The sequence below is a fragment of the Oncorhynchus mykiss genome, chromosome 8 (assembly GCF_057628025.1).
Source record: "Oncorhynchus mykiss isolate SJ-2025 chromosome 8, ASM5762802v1, whole genome shotgun sequence".
NCBI lineage: Eukaryota > Metazoa > Chordata > Actinopteri > Salmoniformes > Salmonidae > Oncorhynchus > Oncorhynchus mykiss.
The window spans coordinates 29430983-29437912 of NC_143029.1; the positions used below are offsets into that span (position 1 = coordinate 29430983).

Below are 6930 nucleotides of genomic sequence, written 5' to 3' on the forward strand. Positions count from 1 at the left end.
AGGGCCACGCAATTGAGGGGGAACAGGGAGTACACGAGGGGACTAAGCACACATGTGTTTTATTTTATTTTATTTACCTTTATTTAACCAGGTAGGCAAGTTGAGAACAAGTTCTCATTTACAATTGCGACCTGGAAGGGTGTTGAGGGTCAGCGTGCTGGGTGTGTTGTTGCCTGCCCTCACCACCTGGGGGCGGCCCAACTGGAAGTCCAGGATCCAGTTGCAGAGGAAGGTTTTCAGTCCCAGGATCCTTAGCTTAGTGATGAGCTTGGAGGGCACTATGGTGTTGAATGCTGAGCTGTAGTCAATGAACAGCATTTCCACATAAGTTTTCCTCTTGTCCATGTGGGAGAGCAGTGTGGAATGCAATAGAGATTGAGTCATCTGTGGATCTGTTGGGGCGGTATGCGAATTGGAGTGGGTCCAGGGTGTCTGGGATGATGGTGTTGATGTGAGTCATGACCAGCCTTTCAAGCATGTCATGGCTAGAGATGTGAGTGCTACAGGGTGATAGTCATTTGGACAGGTAACCTTGGTGTTCTATGGTGGTCTGCTTGAAACATGTAGGTATTACAGACTGGGAGAGGTTGAAAATGAAAACACTTGCCAGCTGGTCAGCACATGCTCTGAGTACACGTCCTGGTAATCTGGCTGGCATTCGGCCTTGTGAAGGTTAACCTGTTTAAAGGTCTTACTCACATCGGCTACGAAGTGAGTGATCACACAGTGTTGCTTGCCTCAAAGTAAGCATAGCTTGTCTGGTAGGCTCTGATCACAGGGCAGCTTGCGGCTGGGTTTCCATTTGTAATCTGTGGTAGTTTGCAAACCCTGCCACATCCGATGAGCATCAGAGCTGGTGTAGTAGGATTTGATTTTAGTCCTGTATTGACACTATGCCTGTCTGATGTTTTGTCGGAGGGCTTAGCATGATTTCTTATAAGCGTCGGGATTAGTGTCCCACTCATTTTGAGTGCTTTTGCCGGGACTAAGGAAATGGCCAGCAAGATGTTCTCCCTCCAGTGCCAATTTTTAAGCAACCTTGAGGAGCACGAAGGAGGGGAGTATAGCTTGAAATGGACTGACCCAAGCCTGCACTATATATATGTGTTGTGGTCAGGGGGGGGAGTAGAGGTGAGTGAATGACACTTTCCATCATGTGTTTTCCATCCAGAGGTCATATACAGTCATGTTATTAACACAAACCTGTACTGTTGTCTTATGTGTTTCATGAAATTAGTGCATCTACTATGTCAGCTCCATCCCACAGACACTCTACAGCCCGCAGCATATCTCACTCAACGTGCAGTCACTCTCCCCCTGCCAGTAGGCCCTCTCCTCCAGCACCCAGTCGCCATCCACCTGCCAGCAGGCCCTCTCCAGCACGAAGGCCCTCTCCCCCTGCCAGCAGGCCCTCTCCAGCACGCAGGCCCTCTCCCCCTGAGGAAGAGTATGTTTTGGGGGAATTTTTGTTACATTTAAATACAATACTAGGTTAGTCAGATGATAAATCACACTTATGGTGTTGCATGTATTTTTGTGCCCTATTTAGCAAGTTGAGAAATAGCATTCAGCAGTCAGTTAGTCCTTGCATCCAGAGCTACGTAAATGGATTTGAGTGATAGTACCAAAACTTGGGTTTTGAGAAATTTAGTATGATGGGACTGGAGTTATTTAACGTTACGATTAAGGATTGTAACTTTATCAATATACAAAACGAGTCATCTTGTTGACAGAACAGTGATGCTTTTGTTTCAGACCAGACCTGAAGGATTTGCTGATGGCCCTGAGGTAAAAAGTAGATTTCAACAAAGAGGCACCTGTCGGCAATGTTGTCAATGTGGTCAGGGCAATGGTGTTGGAAAGTGCTAAACGGACTTTCAACTGGCGCACATTCGACCCCTGCAGGAAGCTAAATGTTATTCTTGTAGACACGTGTGGAAAGGGTGAAGGAGCAATGGAGGCTGGTGGGCCATCCAGTAAATTTGTCAGGCTTCTTATTGAAGCCATTCTGAATCCATTTTTTATGTTGGACCAGAGGACCAGAAAAGCCTGGCACTTGACTCCATAGGTATGGTCATCATTTATGTTCATTTATACCCTGATGAAGACAGCTTGTCTGTCAAAATGTTGGACATAAATATTTTTGCATCTGAGCTCCTAGCGTGTGCATCTCTCCTTTATTTTTTTAGGGGTGGGGCCATGCGCCTTCTCCGATCAACTCTTCTGCCAGTTATCAGAAGAACTGACCCCACCGTGCACACTGGCAGAGGTGGATGATGAGGAGTTGCGTGCAATCTATATGGGTATGTATGACGGTGCACACTGCTGTTTGAAGTGTTGTACTAAAACATGCTCTTCATTGGCAGCCTCTAACTCTATTGGTGATGCATTGTGTGACAGATACCAAGCCCAGAAGCGGCACCTTCAAGCTTAGCGTCAGTTTCATATCAACATAGCCCAAGCAGTGGCGAGGCAGCAATGTTTGTATTCTGTTGATTTTGGATAGCAAGTGGCTGTCCTTGTATTGTAAAATGTCACACTTAACAGTGATTCTGCTTTGTTAACAATGCAATATGGTTGAGGTGACTAAGTTCCATTTAGAATCACATTTTGAATATCAAATTCCTAATTGTACTTCTCAATCACAGTTCAAACGGACTAAATGACTCAGTGGTGGATCATAGTGTAGTCTCAGGTATTTGAGGAGAATTGCATTCTGCAATTTGTTTGTCATCTATGCTAATGATCACATTTGCTATTTTAAAAAGGTTTAAAGAGGGTCTAATGACCCTTGGTGTCCTCGATACGTTACAGTCCAGCACCGCCGCAATGAGGAACGAAGAGGAGTTAGTGGTGGGCTTCTGGAAGGACTGGCTGATCGATGTCGAAGGTGAATTTACCTAGAAGTAGTAGTAGTAGTAGTAGTAGAAGTAGAAGTAGTAGAAGTAGTAGTAGTAGTAGTAGTAGTAGTAGTAGTAGTAGTAGGTTTAATTGGCAAGTTCGCTGTCAGACATAATTCTACGCCAATTTACAATCATAGATAATAGCGAAATAGTAAAATTCTACACTAGCACAAATCTTGTAAAGAGATTCTATGGGAGTTTGGCAACTACGTAAGTATTTTTTTTAAACTCCCGCTTTGGGTTGAATGTGCAAATGTGTAGTTCATACATGCATAATCTATGCGCATAATGACTGTTTTACCTCAGTTTGCCACAAAATCCCAAGTTTTAAAGGAACTACTTTCTGAAAGACGTGCAGCGCAATTTTCAGTACATTTTCCCATCGTGGGCCAGGCCCCTAGCAATTCAAGTTCCTTTCAATGGGCTTCAGCCCCACCCCATTTGAGTGACAGTTAGCAAGATGCACACACACCAGAGCAATGACGTCCTGCACATATCTGCACAGATATGGCGTAATACGCCATTTTCGGGGACTCATTTAGGCTCTTGGGCGCTACTTTCAGAACTACAGGCAAAAGAAGTATGCAAATCTGACAGAGAATCTCTTAATATAATGTAGTTTAAAATAAGTAATATATACAAAACAACAAAGTTTGGAAAATGCAATAGTACTTGGGTAGATATTAACCTTACATTCTTGTCATTTAGCAGACACTCTTATCCAGAGCGATTTACAGGAGCAATTAGGTTTAACTGCTTTGCTCAAGGGCACCAATTTGATTTTCCACCTTGTCGGCTCAGGGAATTGAACCGACAACCTTTCTGTTACTGGCCCAATGCTCAGCTACCTGTAAGGCTTAAGCCCCTGTGGTAAATGGTGTGTGCATTGATTTGTTTAGTGATAGCAGCCTGTCCAGATACCTTGGCTGGTTGGAAGAAGCCAGTCTACAAACTGGGAGCTACGCAGGGACTTTGCTCACAAGGGACATGATTGGATTTCGAGGGCTTCACGATAGCTGGTGTATGACACGCCTATGATTATTATTCTGGTCCCGTTGAGCAGTCAAGGTTTGAGTGAGGCCAGAGTACCAGGTAGGGATTATGTATATTTAATTAAAACACAAATCTGGAGAGAAACTATCCCTCTAACTCTTGAAGATGTACTGGTTTTTGCCACTGGGGCATCAAAGATCCCACCGTTTGGTTTTGATGACAAGCCAACCATTGAGTTCCTACACTAAAGTGCTGCAGGAACAAAAAAGGATCTTCCCAGACGCCAACACATGTGCGTTAAAGTTGTGGCTCCCTGTGCATGCCACTTTTGAGTACTTTATGAAGTGGATGACCTTCAGTATCCAACAGTCACCAACCTTTGGAAAGGCCTGAAAGAGGCACAGACAATCTGGGCAGGAGTTGCTGTGTCTTTCAATATCTGGAAATGTTGTTCCAAAAACAGACAGCAGAGGGAGTTATTTGCTTGTAGCTACATCTGTTGTTTTGTTGATGGGGAAAAATAGCAGAGTGAATAATATGTGAATGCTTGGTCGAATAGAAACGTGAAGAGAAATGCACTAAGGAACATAATATACACTGTGTACAAAACAAGGACACCTTCCTAATATTGAGTTGCACACCCCTTTGCCCTCAGAACAGCAACATCACGGACAGCAGAAGTCTTCGCAGCGACCATTCTGGAATCACGCACCGAGAAGACACTTGTTTTTCCTTATGTCTTGAAGATATGTTGTATCATGTGATTACACGAACAGATGTGCCACTCTCAATGTCATTGTTGTGTCACTAAGATATCCTGGCATTTCCAACCTTGTAGTGCGTGATCTTCTTTGAAATCTTAAAAAGAAACAGGATATAAAAAATGAATTTGTTATTCCACAAAGAAATATGGGGTGTTCAACCCATCATTTTACAATAATGAAGGAGTTCAGCACTGATTATGTCAGTGTGGTTATGTTGACCCATATACCCACACTGCAGACAATAATGTTTTTGTTTGGTCATTTGTCTGCTTGGAGGGGAACAGAGATGTCTGCCAAGTGAATGTTGCTAAAGTAAGAAATATTGATGCCGTTTATCTTTAAGGGAGTCGATCAGTTTATCACCAGCCTCCTGTCCGTACACCCTTTACAGAACTGTTATGTAACGGTCTTAAATTGTTGCATTTAGTCCTTGTTATTGCTAGAAGGGATACATTTGAAGTTTACTGAGTTAGATCAAATGGTACAACGTTTATAATGAATGTAAACCACTATGGAATTTATGCATCTCCACAGAAGTGATATTTCCTTTTGCCGTAGCTCTTTGCCTTGGCTTTTGTTGTTAAGCAGGACAATTTTTAGCTCTGTTGTTGTATCTGTAAATATAGTACAGATACAAGTTATTTTTGAGGAGTTAGTTTGCAAAAGTAAAAAAAGTTGGAACAAACATTGAAGTACTATTACAAAAAGGTAACATGTATGCAGTAAGATGTTTCCTTTGGTTTTTGTTCATACCACAAAAAGGTCACTATTACAGTTGTAATGTTGTAAACATACTGTAATCCAGTCCTTGTATTTGTACAGAAATACTCAAATTGCATGTTTCACTAGGGACATATAATTGTGCTTGGAAGCCCTGTGAACAACCATTGTAATGCCAGCATACCCAGAGTATTTCAACTAAAGTATGTCAGACCTCAGTTCTTATAAGCATAAGTAATCTAACGTAAAGAGGGATGTTACAACAGTGAGGAATGATATTCAATGCACAAATGTGAAGAGAGCTACATTTCTAGGACATAGCTGAGGGAAGCCAATTCTTTGTCAGATTGGTGCCAGAGCTGACATGTCCACTAATCCCGAGCAGGATCAATCTAATCCCAGAGAATGAGTTCACGCCCTTGACAGAGCACTAGAAAACACACCAACCCTCCTGAATTGTCAGAGTACTGAACAAGGATGCTGTACTGTTATCTTACCACTGTTTCTGCCCCCCCCACCTCTAGTTCTCTTTCTCTTCCCTCGGATTCCCTGTAGAGAGGAGGGGAGGGAGGGAGAGAGGCAGCAGCTGGCAAATGTAATCCATTCCCATGTTAGGGTCATCGCTGCACTGAGGGTAGCTACGTGTTCTACTGAATGCATCATCCTCCACCCAGGTCACCGCTACATTATCCACTGTATTATGTTTTGCCACTTTGACAATCTATTTGATCTCTTTCTCTCCAACTGATGTCTGCTGAGTTCTCTGGCTCTAAATGGTATTACATATTACCCAGGTGGGCGCTACGCATTGGTGGTGAAAACGGAGAGTTTATGCTGCATGCGACGTAAAAGCCCTTTGAGCACCTGGTGAAAGACCCGTATGTAAATCCAGTCCATTATTGACTGAATTTTTAGGAAGTGTAACTCCAAGATGCACTAAAACACCACCACTTGGCCTACCGGTATATTGAGCTAAATTACAGAAAAGCATTTATTTGAATAATTCAGTTTTGTTTAGTGGCTATTAGACCATGCTTCTTGAATATCTTTTTTTATTTTTACAGAAAATTGCTTCTGAAAGGAAACACTGGCTAAACCTTTTACTGGTGAGAGAATTTCAAAATTGTTGATAAAGGCCTGTGTGTGACTGTCAGATTATTTATGGCAGGGGTACTCAAGTACTATTTAAGAAGGTCCGGTCACACAAATTTCCTAGGTTGCAAAAAGGTGTCAATTATCGGCATAGTAACAACCCCCCCCACCTCACAATTCATGCGACCCGAAACTTCACACCCCTCGTTGGCGAATAAAACATTTTGCAGTTGTAAAGCTAATTTCCGGTAATCGACACATCTGTGTTGATTTGATACCAGGGGTTGAAGCTCTACCGAGTTCAATATTGACCCCGTTCTGGGTCCACACGGGCGGCCAGTTGAGTATGGGTGGGATTTATGGTAGATCTGATTTAGTTTATTATTTATTTATTTATTTATTTGGAGGCCGCAAAACACTCAGAGGCCCATTCTTTGCCCTCTTTCACGCAACCGAGC

The 6930-nt window shown here is 42.8% G+C and overlaps 1 long non-coding RNA gene across 1 annotated transcript; it reads left to right on the forward strand.

Annotated features, from left to right (window-relative positions):
- The first annotated feature begins 339 nt into the window (after window positions 1-339).
- On the forward strand, window positions 340-5389 carry LOC110529751 (uncharacterized). The gene is made up of 3 exons (XR_016497719.1): window positions 340-2303; window positions 2769-2890; window positions 4552-5389. It is a non-coding gene; the product is annotated as an uncharacterized LOC110529751 (long non-coding RNA).
- The last annotated feature ends 1541 nt before the right edge of the window (window positions 5390-6930 follow it).